The sequence below is a fragment of the Capra hircus genome, chromosome 17 (genome assembly GCF_001704415.2).
Source record: "Capra hircus breed San Clemente chromosome 17, ASM170441v1, whole genome shotgun sequence".
NCBI lineage: Eukaryota > Metazoa > Chordata > Mammalia > Artiodactyla > Bovidae > Capra > Capra hircus.
In genome coordinates this window covers 7,862,695-7,874,740 of record NC_030824.1, presented here as the reverse complement: position 1 = coordinate 7,874,740, position 12,046 = coordinate 7,862,695, and the positions used below count along the sequence as shown (strand labels likewise).

At 45.1% G+C, this 12,046-nt stretch overlaps 1 long non-coding RNA gene across 1 annotated transcript; it reads left to right on the top strand.

The window, feature by feature from the left end:
* Window positions 5,784-11,268, top strand: LOC108637847. The gene is made up of 2 exons (XR_001919365.1): window positions 5,784-6,117; window positions 10,007-11,268. It is a non-coding gene; the product is annotated as an uncharacterized LOC108637847 (long non-coding RNA).

Below are 12,046 nucleotides of genomic sequence, written 5' to 3'. Positions count from 1 at the left end.
ATGGCTCTGCCAAGATTTAACTCCCCTTCAATGGACCAGCCTTGGATGAGCAAGGAGTTCATGCAAATTTAATTGGGAAAGTAGCCATCTAGGCTGGTACCCTGGGAATTTAACGAATTAAGTCTGTGACCCTCAGTGTCTTACTGACTTAAAAAAATATTAAGTATATTAAGATATTAAGTATACGGCTTGATGACTTCTTGTATATATAAATGTGTCTATGAAAAGTGAAAGTGAACGTCTCTCAGTCGTGTCTGGCTCTTTGTGATCCCATGGACTATATCATCCATGGAATTCCCTAGGCTAGAATACTGGAGTGGTAGCCTTTCCCTTCTCTAGGGAATCTTCCCAACCTAGGGGTTGAACCTAGGTCTCCCAAATTGCAGGAAGATTCTTTACCAGTTGAGCCACAAAGGAAGCCCAAGAATACTGGAGTGGGTAGCCTATCCCTTCTCCAGGGGATCTTCCTGACCCAGCAATTGAACCAGGGTCTCCTGCATTGCAGGCAGATTTTTTACCAACTGAGCTATCATGGAGGCCCCAATGTGTGTATGGCCAACATCCAAATCAATATACAGAACTTCTGAAAGACGTAGACAGGACAGTTTTCACCATTTTCCAGTCAGTAACCCCCCCAGTAGGAACCCACCATTCTGACTATGATCACCATATTTTAGATTTCTCTGCTTTTGACGTCAAATAACTGGAAACACAAGTCTGCTCTCCTTTGTGTTTGGCTGAATATTATGTCTGAATAGTCTTTGAATTCATTGAGGTTGTTATGAGAAGCAAGAGTTCATTTTGAATTGCTGGCTCAGTATCTAACATGCTATGAATAAGCAAACCAAGTTTACCTCCTCTGTGTCTTACGTACTATAACCCATGTCGTTTTCCATGGTGGTTACTCAGAATGATTCTGCAATGAATGATTTTGTACAGGCCTCCAGGTGAACATAAGCATGTCTGCCTCATGTATCTAAGGGAGAGAAGTTAGTCCAAAGATAAATAAATAAAAACATATTGTATGAGTCCACTTACATGAAATGCCCAGATTAGGCAAGTCTGTAGACACAGAACACAGTGTGTTTCGTGGTGTACTGGAGGTAGGGGGAGAGGAGAAGGTTTGTTTCCTGTTAATTGAAAGTAAGTGTTTAGTGACAGGTTCCAAATGGTTTACTGGTTGTAGGAGTTAGTTCCTGAGTCTTAACACAAACTTTTAAAGATCACTTATACAAAAGAGAAGGTTCTTTTATACAGACCACCCCCACCCCCACCAGGGTGACATTGTTCTGTGAAGTAGAACTGTGACTAGCGTCATTAAACAAACAAAAAAAAAAGAGGTGATTTTCAAAGTGCTTGAAGTAGATGTACTCAAACTGATGGAGAGTAAAATTTGTGAAGTTGATAGTTTTAAAACTAGAATGTCGACGAAGCTAAATTTCACCCTGTCCCAGGACGCAGGAGCATAAACATGTTTCTGTTTGAGAAAAATGAAAAATGCAAACTTGATTAACAACAAAAAGGGACAGATGGTACAGAAGACAGCTGCTTCCTTGCAGTAAATGTAGGTGAAAATATACATTTGCAGCTGTACTTTAGATATAATATATAACTTTCTTGGAAGCCAGTCTCTTATCATTATTTGGCACTCCACTTTTTTTTTTTTTTTTTAACATCATTGAGTGGCCTGTGGGATCTTAGTTCCCTGGCCAGGGATTGCACCTGGGCCCCCTACATTGGGAGCACAGTCTTAACCATTGGATCACCAGGAAAGCCCCTTGACATTCAACTGCTGCTGGGGTTTTTTGAAAATGTAATCCCAACTGCCCAAGAAAGAAAAAAAAAATGGTCTAAAAGAACATGAAGGTCATGGGTGGATTTCCTGTTTCAGGTCAACATGTGCTGAAATGAATTAAGGACAGGAGAGGACGGAGGTGAGAGTAAAGCTGGCTGGGTCCCACTTCAGCTGAAAGGACAGGTCAACAGCTGAAACAGACATATCCTGTGCTAAAAAGAGTTGGATAAGATATTTCTTATTCAACTCAGGTTTTTGAAGGTCTACCACATAGGGATCCTTTGGGGTGAAAATCACAGCCACCTGACTCGACAAATAAATGAAAGAAAAAAATTAAAGAAAGAAGACTTCCTTGCTAGTCCAGTGATTAAGACTGTGTTTCCAAAGCAGGGAGTGTGGGTTTGATCCCTGGTCATGGAACTAAGATTCCATGGTGCAACCAGAAAATAAAATTTTTTTTAAAAAAGAAAGAAATTTATCAGCTTAAGTGACTGCAAAGTCTAGCCTCGTTGTCTGGAGCTAGATGCTAATGTCATCCGACTTCATTTTCATCTCTACAGTCATCACAGACCTCCTTTCTTCTGTGTTGGTTTTGTCAACTGAAGAAAAAAAAATATCTACAACCTAAAAGTTGAGAGTTATGTTTCATTCAGTGGGAATATTTAGGACTTCAAGCCCCTGGAGACAGCATCTCAAGTAATCCAGAGAGAACTGCTCTGAGGAGGTGAGGGAAGGAGTCAGGTTATATAGAAGTTTTACAACAAAGGGCAGGTAGTCCAAACATCAAGAGATTATTATTAATTAAAGAAAACCAGATATCCCAAGTTAAGGAATTCTGTGTTTTTCTAGGAATGGAAAGATGGAAGAGTCTGGGGTCACTGAAATCATTCCTTTCATATGCATGTCAGCTATCTTGGGCCAGTATACAGTGTTGCTCACATCCCCGGCTCCCTGGGGGTTCACCATAGGGAGTGGCTGCAGCCCAATAGCTGTCAGATCTCAGGGATTTTTCTCCCTCCCCCAGTGCCCTTAGGGCTCACGAACTCACACCGGAGGGCTGCAGTCGCTCATGACTGTGACATCCTTGTTTACTGATATGCCAGGAAATATTCCATTTCTCAGTTTCATCTTCTCAGCAAACAGTAAAAGATTCCAAACTATACCTGAGTCAAGGTGTAGCTCTGCCATTGACTCTGTGCCGCACTGGGCCAAACACTTAACTAAGCTGTTTCCTCATTTATTCAGCCAACATTCCTAGAACATAATATGTTACCCTTCCAGACTCTGGGACAACAGTGAGCAATGACAAATCTCTGCCCCTATAAACCTTACATCCTAAGAGGGTGGCAGGTACTCAAAGCGAACTAAAAATTGTCACTTGCCTTCTGTGTTTACACGGATGAGTTCATGAGTCACATGAGCAGTCAGTGACTTTCAACACACCCTGACAGGAGTTCAGGGCAGAGGTCAGGAGTGAGGCACTTTGTGCTCTGGGAAAAACTGGTCTTCAGATAGTTAAATATTTTTTAGGATACTTTATGAGCCCAAATCCTTGAATCTTCTTAAATCTATAAAAGCACTAACATCATTAATAGAGACACCAGCTCCTTCTGACTAGCAGTAAACCTCTGCCAAAATGTGTGCTTGACTGCATGGATCCCTCTTTGTTAAAGTCTTATAACTGAGCTGGACCCTGTGAGGCCTTCCCAGGACAGGCCTTCCCCATATCCTCTGCTTTAGCTCCTAAGGCTTTGACTGTGTGGATCACAATAAACTGTGGAAAATTCTGAAAGAGATGGGAATACCAGACCATCTGACCTGCCTCTTGAGAAACCTATATGCAGGTCAGGAAGCAACAGTTAGAACTGGACATGGAACAACAGACTGGTTCCAAATCGGGAAAGGAGTATGTCAAGGCTGTACATTGTCACCCTGCTTATTTAACTTATATGCAGAGTATATCATGAGAAATGCTGGGCTGGATGAAACACAAGCTGAAATCAAGACTGCCAGGAGAAATATCAATAACCTCAGATATGCAGATGACACCATCCTTATGGCAGAAAGTGAAGAAGAACTAAAGCACCCTTGATGAAAGTGAAAGAGAGAGAAAAAGTTGGCTTAAAGCTCAACATTCAGAAAACTAAGATCATGGCATCTGGTCCCATCACTTCATGGCAAATAGATGGGGAAACAGTGGAAACAGTGGCTGACTTTATTTTGGGGGGCTCCAAAATCACTGCAGATGGTGATTGCAGCCATGAAATTAAAAGACACTTACTCCTTAGAAGGAAAGTTATGACCAACTTAGACAGCATATGAAAAAGCAGAGACATTACTTTGTCAATAAAGGTCCGTTTAGTCAAGGCTATGGTTTTTCCAGTGGTCATGTATGGATGTGAGAGTTGGACTATAAAGAAAGCTGAGCGCTGAAGAATTGATGCTTTTGAACTGTGGTGTTGGAGAAGACTCTTGAGAGTCCCTTGGACTGCAAGGAGATCCAACCAGTTCATCCTAAAGGAAATCAGTCCAGGGTGTTCATTGGAAGGACTGATGTTGAAGCTGAAACTCCAATACTTTGGCCACCTGATGCAAAGAGCTGACTCATTGGAAAAGACCCTGACGTTAGGAAAGATTGAAGGCAGGAGAAGAAGGGGACAACAGAGGATGAGATGGTTGGATGGCATCACCGACTCAATGGACATGGGTCTGGGTGGACTCCGGGAGTTGCTGATGGACAGGGAGGCTTGGCGTGCTGCCCCTTATGGAGTCCCAAAGAGTTGGACACGACTGAGCCACTAAACTGAACTGAAAGTACTTAGATAATAGTATTTGATGCACACTTCCGGAATTGCACACATTTGTTTGGATGTGAACCCCCCCCCACCAAATGGAAAATGTTAACTTCTTGATGACCATAAGCACATAGCCCCAGGCCTCCTGGAGACTAAGGACTGATACAGTTAACCCCTGTAACACTACCCTGTTCCCTCACTATCAGCCAACCAGAGAACTATGCATGAGCTGATCACATACCCGTGACCCCCTCTCCCACCTCCACCTCAATCTGGCTTTTAAAAGTGCTTTGCTGAACACCTTGTGGGTAGCGAGGGGCTTTTTAGGGTATAAGACATGTGTCTCCTTAAATAGCCCTGCAGTAAGCCTTTCTCTGCTCCCAACTCTGACGTTTTGGTTTGTTTGGCCTCATTGTGCCCTTGGGCACACAAACTTGCACTAACAATCACATTTATACCGACTTGCCCCCTACCACTTCAGAGGAGTTCTTCAGAGATATCTAAGAGTCTGTCTCCTGGGCTATAGTCCTTCAGTTCAGTTCAGTTCAGTTCATTTCACTCGCTCAGTCGTGTCCGACTCTTTGCAACCCAATGAATCACAGCACGCCAGGCCTCCCTGTCCATCACCAACTCCTGGAGTTCACTCAGACTCATGTCCATCGAGTCGGTGATACCATCAAGCCATCTCATCCTCTGTCGTCCCCTTCTCCTCCTGCCCCCAATCCCTCCAATGAGTCAACTCTTCGCATGAGGTGGCCAAAGTATTGGTTTTGCCCCCAAATAAAACTTAACTCACAACTGTAACACTGTGCACTTTTTTAGTCAAAATAACAAAATGTAGGGTAAATGTATAGGTAAACAGGAAGGGGTTATGAGGGGATGAGAGAGGTTAGAGCAGGGAGTATACACAGAGAAGGAGTGGGAAGGTTAGCGTTTCAGAAAACCATGTCCAGGTAAAAACTCCCAGAGAAGGTGGCATTTGTAAAATAGGAATAGTGTCTTTTCTTTTTTAGGCCTGTGGTGAAGATTTAATAAGAAAATACACGGATTCGTAAAACACCTTCCAGAGGTCCAAAACGGACCTAAGAAACCTCCATGCAAGGGGGCGCACCTGGAACTCAAAGGAAGGGGGAACGTTGGGCAGGACGGAACTGTGATGGAGGTGGACATTGCCTTGACGGAAGGGTGATCTCCTGAAAATTGGGCCGGGTGGAAACGTTAGTCCTGGAGGAACGTGGATCCCCGAGGAACCTTACTGAGGGCTGAACTCTGGCCGGGGAGTACAGTTACCCTGGCAATGACGCTCTCCCGGTGCGATAGAAGGTGGTAGGCGGGAGGAGACGGGACGGGGCTTCCGGCGGAAGTGACTAGCCTTCCACCGACTGTCAGGGAAGATGCTGCGTTCAGTGTGGCAGTGGCTTTGCCTCGGACTGTACAGCCTCCTGCTGGGACAGGCGGAGGCCCCGACACCCGTGGAGCCGCCAGAGCGGAGCCGACCGTATGCGGTGCTGCGTGGGCAGAACCTGGGTGAGTGGCCGCAGGCCGGCGGTCTGGTCTGTGCTTTCGCCGCTCCGGGCAGCCGGAGCCTGGCACGCGCGGTGTGGACGGTGTGGGCAGTGTGAGGGCAGCGGGTGCTGGTGCAAGCCCTCTCCGAAGGCCTGGGGCTGAGCGGAAGGTTTGGTCCACTGCGGGCTTGATAGGTGCAGGTTGCATGAATGCCCTGGATAACCCAGGTCACACTCTGGCTCCCCTCCTCTATGACTGTGTGCGCCCGAGCTAGGCAACACCGCGCAGAATATGTCACCCCTCGGCTTTCCTAACAGGACTAGTAGTCATAGTCCATAATGATCACTGACATTTGTTGAGCGTTTCCTATGTACGGTGTACTAGGCACGTTATATACATGATTTTATTTGAGCCTCACAGTAACTTAACGAGAAAGGTACGGTTTACAGATAAGGAAAGTGAAACTCAAAGAGGTGAGGTTATTTGCCCAAGTTTACACGGCCAGCCAGGTGGACAGACTTCTCTGGCCGCCCAGTAGTTAAAACTCTGCTTTTCCACTGCAAAGGGCAGGAGTTCCAAAAATAAATAAAGGAAGTGGTGGAGGCCAGTAGGAGAACCTTAGTTTTCTGGGGCTTGAAACATCCTTTTGGGAGGCTGTCATCGAAATGCACACACACATATATACATATAGAAGTACGTGACTTTGGAAGGGGCCCTGGAGCTCAAAGGCTGGCAAACTTTAAAAAGTCTTTTGTGCTGAACTTCATTGGTAGGTCTGTATATCTACCACGCTGCCATGTGGTACTGTTTCTGGATTACCTTGACTCTCCGTGAGTTCATTGTCGTGTATCGACCACTTTGTACCCAAGTACCTTGTACTTGCTCCATAGTTTCCATACATCATCCTGCTTAATACTTTAGAACAGGATTTCTCATCCTGGTGCTGCTGACATGTTGGACCAGATGATTCTGTTCGAGGGGTAAGGGCAGTGGCGGGGTCGGGGGGTGGTGGACATACTATTGTGAGCACACACTATCTGAGCACTCTGAAATATTTAGCAGCATCCCCAGCCTTTACCAACTAGATGCCAGGAGGACACCCCACTCTCAGCTCAGAGAATCAAAATGTATCCTGACACTTGCCAAATGTCCACTGGAGGCAAAATCCCCATGGTTGAGAATCCGCTGCTGTTGTGTAGAACAGTACTATTCAAGGAGTGGTGGCAGAGCCCTGTGACGTCTGCAGACTCTTTGTTATCTGCAAAGAGATGTCTTAGAGCACTTGAGATTATTTAGAAATTTAAGTGTGACATTGTTGCAACATCCAAGCAACTCAAAACCACTTCTAGCTCTCTAAATGGGAATGCTTTCTAGGTAGTGGGAGCTGCTAGTCAGTCATGCCCAGTAGGGCTAGGTAGTGGCACTGGGACAGACAAGTTACAAAAACTAGTCCTTTACCACAGATTGTGAGAAACACTCCCCTGGACAGTTCTATGCAGTGGGAATTTGTATCTCCATTTTTACAGAAGAGGAAACAGACAGAGATTGTGTAACTTCTGTAAAGTCATGTAGCCTGTAAGTGTAGATGGGAACCCAGACAGTGTAAACCCCAAACCATGTGTTCTTGACTGCTGTGCTGTGTTGCCTGTCTTGGTGATAATAACGGCTTTCATTTATCATGTGCTTATTATCTGTCTGGCACTGTGTTAAGCGCTTTTCATGTAAAATATGAAAAAATGTTTGAGATCTAAAATGCAGTTTGTTTGAGTAAGACACAATTGACAGTAAAAAAAAAAAATCATGATGTGGAGGTGCTTTTAAATTTTCTAGTATTTTGGTTGGTTGACAAACAAACACACAGAAGTATTCCAAATAAGAGTCGGAACTGCCAGGAAGATTGTAGAAAAAACATTCACATTCCGTGGAAAGCTGGACCAGATGTCCTTTGAGAGCCTTCCAAGGCTAAGATTTTAGAATTCTTTCAGAATATGTTGGCCACTTTTAATATTATGTTTAAAACAATAGATTCCATGTGACAGTGTTAACTCAAGCTAAAAAACAAACAAAAAAAGAGCAGTATTAGAATAGTTCCAAAACAGTACAAAAACATTTCACTTGAAATTCGCTGTTTAAATGACATTCATCTTTAGCCCTCAGGAAACTCACTCTTGTGAGATGGGTTTCATTTGCCCCATGTTACAGAGTAGAAATGAGGCTTGAAAAGGGGAAGTGACCATAAGGAAGGCCCTAAGTAGCCTTAAGGGCTTCCCAGGTGGCTCAGTGGTAAAGAATCCACCTGCTAATGCAAGAGAGGTGGATTTGATCCCTGGGTCAGGAAGATCCCCTTGGGATGGAAATGCCAACCCACCCCAGTATTCTTCCCTGGGAAATGCCATGGAAAGATGAACCTGGTGGGCTACAGTCCATGGCGTCACAGAAGAGTCAGACACGACTTGGCGACTAAACAATGCCACCACCAAGTGGTCTTTAAGTTCTCCCAGGTCCTGGGAAATGAAGAGTGGCAGGTTTATCCAGGTCCATAAGGTTAGCTATCCCAACAGATTATTGTGTACCTGACAACTTGGGGTTTAAGCTCTTCTTTTTTCTTTTTTAAAGAATACTTACATTCTCCAATTCTAGTCCCCTGCATTCCTGCTGGGAGGTTTGGTTTTGTTGAGCCTTTTCAAAAACAGGTTGGGGGGGGCGGGCGGCGGGGAAACATTGGTTTAAATGGAATAAGACAACTTTAGGTCCAATTAAAAACAGAGCCTTAGAAACTCATGGAATGCAGAACTTTGAAAATGAGGGCAGGTATTTAGGTAATGAGGGCTATTTTGAGATAGGTTTTGTTCAACAGAGACCCTTAAACTTCCCTCTGGCCTCTTGCAGTTTCCGTTTTGGTCACCTTCTTCATCCTTCCTCCCTCCCTCTCCAGTGAAAGGTGATCTCTCTACATGGCCAGTTTTTAAATAATAGCTCAGTTCAGTGAGTGTGTGAGTGGGGTAGATAAGATACGCTCAAATTACTCATTTAAATAAAACTTTGGTCAAATCTTGTTGGTTTTGTTCAGAGGAACAGTAACCAGTCTGGAGACCAAGCATGATTAGGCCCCAGGTAGAGCCCAGGTTACTTACCAACACATACACGTACATTTACTTGTTAAGGTAACTTCAGTTTGAGCTTCCCCCAAGGTTTCTGGGATACACACACAAAGAGGGCTGCACATCACTTTCGGCAGGTTGCTAGTTAGGTTAAATCCCACCTCCTTATATCTAGTCTTGCACTGCGGGGGCGGGGTGGGGGGGTGGGGGGTGGGGTAACAACAATAGGTTCCATTACTCACCTAAGCAACTTAGAAAATTTTGATGTGAAATTCACTCAGAAACATAATAGATTTATGAAGTTGTTTCATTGCTTCTTTGACCAGAAAGCCCTTGTCAAGACGCCCCAAGAGACTGAAGCACATTATTCTTATTGAATCTCCAATCTTTATGAATGGCTTTAAAAACATAGTTGGGCTCCCTGCTTCTGTTCTTGTCCCCCTATAATGGGGTGGTTCTCCACGCAGCAGCCAGAGGGATCTTTTTTCTAACTAAGTCAGCTCATGTCCCTCTTTGCCCATAAGCCTCTCTTTAAGCTTCCTAGTCGACACGGCCCTGCGTGAGCTGGCTCTTCGCTTTCTCCCCGGCTTCATTCCCCGCCTTTCTTGCTTCGCTCCCTCCTCCCAGCCCAATTTTCAGGGGATCACCATTCCGTCCAGGCAGTGTCCACCTCCATCACAGTCTGTCATGGCTGGTTCCCCCACACCCGGCACGGTGCCTGGTACGGAGTGGCATTGCGCACGTCGCTGTCAGCAGACGACTTGGAGAGCTTGAGCTGCCCTTGGGTGGTAACTGTTTTCCTTTTGCAGTGTTGATGGGAACCATCTTCAGCCTCCTGCTGGTGACCGTGATCCTCATGGCATTCTGTGTCTACAAGCCCATTCGGCGCCGGTGACAGCCGAGCAAGCAAGTCCTTCCACGAGCATCTGGGAACGGAATAAGTTGTGTTGCACGCGGGTCAGTGGAGAAGCTGGAATCAGAACGTTACTGTTTGGAAATGGTCTTTGGTCTGGACAGTTGGTAAATTCTGAACAATTTAGAGAAAACATCTAGCCGTTGTCTTATCCTAATGCTGGAAGGCAAGCACTGGGCCCTGAGTCTGCTGCTCGGTGTCTCTTCCTATATCTGGCTGTGCTTGTTGAGAGTAAGACCTGAAGTTCCGGGGCTCAGCGTAAAGATGGAGTGCTCACGAGAAAGAAAGCATAACTTTGTGAGTGGTGAAAAAACCACCCTGGATAGGAAAGTTTGTTTGAAACTGTTAAGGAAGACTTGACCTGTTGACATTCCCTACTTAAGAATCATTTGGTCACAATGGGATAAGAATAACAAATGTTTTTAATTATCCAGAGGTGGCCTCGATGCCCCATTTGCAAAGCAGTGTCCGCCGTGGGGAATGTAGGCGGTACCCCCCCACCCCACTCCTCACGCTGCATAGAGCTCTGTGCTCAGATGCCTCCACTGAAGTCAGGCTCGCCAGGTAGGCCTGTGACCACCGGCACCCTTGGGCTGGGAGGCTCTGGGGACGACCGGAGGTATAGCAGTTGGCCCATCTCAAACACGTTGACTTCCTTGTCCTGCACTTAAAGTCTTCCCAGCCCGTGGCCTGGAAGTCAGGGCAGCTTTCTGATTCTCAGCAGGCGCTCTTTTCCGCCCTGAGTGGGGAGGGCGCAGGACGCAGCAGATGTGCGTATTCACTGTCAAGGCCAAGGGGCAAGTAGGTGTGTGTTTACACAATTTAATTTCAACTTTGAAAATGCTGCTATTCATTTGCACTGTTGGTGAACTGGAACATCCCCCCCTGGAAATACTTTCATTCTTAACAGTATTTATTTTAAGGGTGCTAGGCTTATCTGTGTTACTAAATTAAAACGCTTATCTTATTTTGTGCTCCATTCTAGCACAGCACTGATTTTTTTTTTTTTAAACAACCTGAACTAAATGTGAAATAACTGAAGTGAGATACTATAACTGACCTAACGATTTTGTGTGTAACCCTGGACTGAGCCACTGACACGTCCACTGTTCTGTGCTTCTGAGCAAAATGCCCATTAAAACTAAAGTAAAATCTTAAGTGATGTTTTATCCTAGTCATTATTTCACAAGCATCTAAAATGCAGGTGTGTGTGTGTGTTGGAATCTGATTTAATCTCTTAAGGAGGCACTGTGAAGTAGAGCTCCAAGCTACTCAGAAAACTGAGCCCTAAGTAATCTCTCAAGCTGGGTCAGGGGCCAGAGGGCCTGGATTCCTGTTCCGGCTCCAGTTACAAACAGGCTTGACTTCTCTTAGAGCCTCAGTTTTCTTATCTATAAAACAGAGATATGCACACTTTATCTTTCTTTATTCTACTGAGGATCAGGTGATGTGAAAACTAACAGACGGAATTGGGATCACCACTGCTGGCCTGTGACTGGAGGGCGGAGTGGTGGGGACTCTGAGCGGCAGGGACAGAGTCATCACAGGAGCCCACATCCCCACGTCATCTGGGATGCCATGTTTTGTTATCTGCCTAAACACTTATTGCCATTTTTAGCATTTTAAAAGGAAACAGTAAAAACTTATCAGACTCATAAACCTTGTGCCCTGCCTTTTGCCCAGTAATCACCAGCCAGGTAAACCAATCATATTTGGTTTTCTGAAACAAACTGGCCATAGTCATTCTATGGAAAACCCAGCCTGCATCTTCATCCCAATGTTACCATCTGTTCAGTATGAGAAAGTAGTAAAGGTGAAAGAAAATATCAATTCTGGAAGCAAGAGAGAAATAAACTGAAAACTTTTATGCCCAGCTGCTGTTTTCAAGTGGAATTATTCTCCTGGCCTTCTGCTTCAGGGGTGCAGGGGGCAGGGG